Source organism: Dermacentor andersoni, chromosome 1 (genome assembly GCF_023375885.2).
Source record: "Dermacentor andersoni chromosome 1, qqDerAnde1_hic_scaffold, whole genome shotgun sequence".
Taxonomy (NCBI): Eukaryota; Metazoa; Arthropoda; class Arachnida; order Ixodida; family Ixodidae; genus Dermacentor; species Dermacentor andersoni.
Window position 1 is genome coordinate 91783227 of NC_092814.1, and position 2101 is coordinate 91785327.

Here is a 2101-nt window from a genome sequence, read left to right on the forward strand (position 1 = left end):
GGTTTGAGCAGATTACAGTGGTAAACTTGCTGTGCTTTCCGCTTTCCTGGCAGACTCACCACGTAGTTAACGTCCGACAGTTTTTGAACAATCCGTGCTGGGCCCTCCCACTGCACGTCGAGTTTGTTCTTTAGCGATGTGCGCAATATCATGACCTCATCGCCCACCTCAAAACGACGGGCCCTGGCTGTCCGATCATAATAAACCTTGGCCCTCTGCTGGGCCTCTGCCATTGCTTCACCTGACAACTCCTGTGCCCTCCTTAAGCGTTCGAGGAGCTTAAGCACGTACTCTACCACGACTGGGTCGTCGCCCCTGCCTTCCCATGATTCTCGAAGCATGCGAAGCGGAGATCGCAGCGAGCGACCGTACACCAGTTCAGCTGGCGAAAACCCCGTAGCCGCATGCGGCGCGGTCCTTAATGCAAACATCACTCCAGGCAGACACAGCTCCCAGTCAGTTTGATGTTCAAAACACAATGCTCTCAACACGCGCTTCATGACGGAGTGGAGCTTCTCAACGGAATTCGACTGGGGGTGGTGCACTGAGCTGTGTAACAGCTTTACCCCGCACCTTTCGAGAAAGGCTGTCGTCAAAGCGCTAGTAAACACTGTACCCTGATCTGACAGGATTTCTGCAGGAAAACCAACTCGCGCAAATATGGACAGTAGTGCATTGACTATCTCAACTGAGCTGAGTTCTTTAAGCGGCACTGCTTCAGGGAACTTTGTCGCTGGGCAGATCACAGTCAAAATGTGTCGGTACCCCGTGGCTGTTACCGGCAGAGGTCCCACTGTATCAATAACGAGCCGTCTAAAAGGCTCCGTAATGATAGGTACCAACTTCAACGGCGCCCTCGATTTGTCCCCTGGCTTGCCCACCCGCTGACAGGTGTCGCATGTCTTCACAAAGTGGTCTGCGTCCCGAAAACACCCTGGCCAATAGTACTCTTGCAAGAGACGGTCCTTAGTTTTCTTAACTCCTAGGTGTCCGGACCACGAACCCCCATGCGACAAGCGCAACAGATCCTGACGATAGCATTGAGGCACGATCAGCTGATCGAACTCCACTCCCCTGCGGTCTAGATACTTCCGGTACAGGACCCCACCTCTTTCCACAAAGCGAGCATTTTTCTTGGCGATACCTTCCTTGATAATGCAGCGTATGTTTTCTAGGCTGCCATCCTTCTTTTGCTCGGCTATCAAAGCCGACCGGCTGACTTTTAGCAACCTGTTAAGTCCGTCTGACGTAGGCGCGATGAGCAAATCTGGAGACAGCTCTTCTAACTTTCCCGTGTCGGGATTTTCCTCTCCAGTATCTGGTGCCTTTAACGCTACAGGCTCAATTTTATTCAGTTCGGGCGTGCTCTGAATATCAGCTTGCTGCGCCTCTGACCCTTTCTCATCGTTCAACAACGTTGGCCCCGCAACTACCGCCTTTGCAGCGAGCTCCCGAACCTTCGATCTGGTTAAGGCCTGAACGCTAGCCTCACCAAACAAAAGCCCCTTCTCGCGCAGGAGGTGATCGGACCTGTTCGAAAATAAGTACGGGTACTGGGGGGGCAGCATAGATGACACTGCGGCCTCCGTCTCAAGTGCTCCGAAAGGTCCTTCAATAAGCACTTTTGCTACCGGCAGACACACGCTATGAGCTTCCACTGCTTGCTTGATCCATGCGCACTCGCCCGTGAACATATCGGGTTCTACGTAAGAGGGGTGAACTACATCCATTGTAGCTGCGGAATCGCGAAGCACTCGGCACTCTTTCCCGTTCACGAGGAGGTCTCGCATGTAAGGCTCGAGAAGCTTCATGTTCTCGTCAGTGCTGCATAAAGACAAAAACACGACTTTTGTTTTTGTTTCTGGACACTGCGCCGAAAAGTGACCCGGCTTCTGGCACGTATAACAAACGCGCGCTTGCCTCGTCTCGAACCGCTTTCTGCGTTCGGCTTCGGTTGCCGCCGTCTCCTTACGTTCGGTCGGACTGCTTTCACTCGCATCCGCACTACGTGTATCCCCCTTTGCTCTCATGTGTGTGAACTTCGGCCTCTCAAACTTGGAGCCAAATTCACCCTTTTGACCGTCCTTAGCTCCGCGAGCCC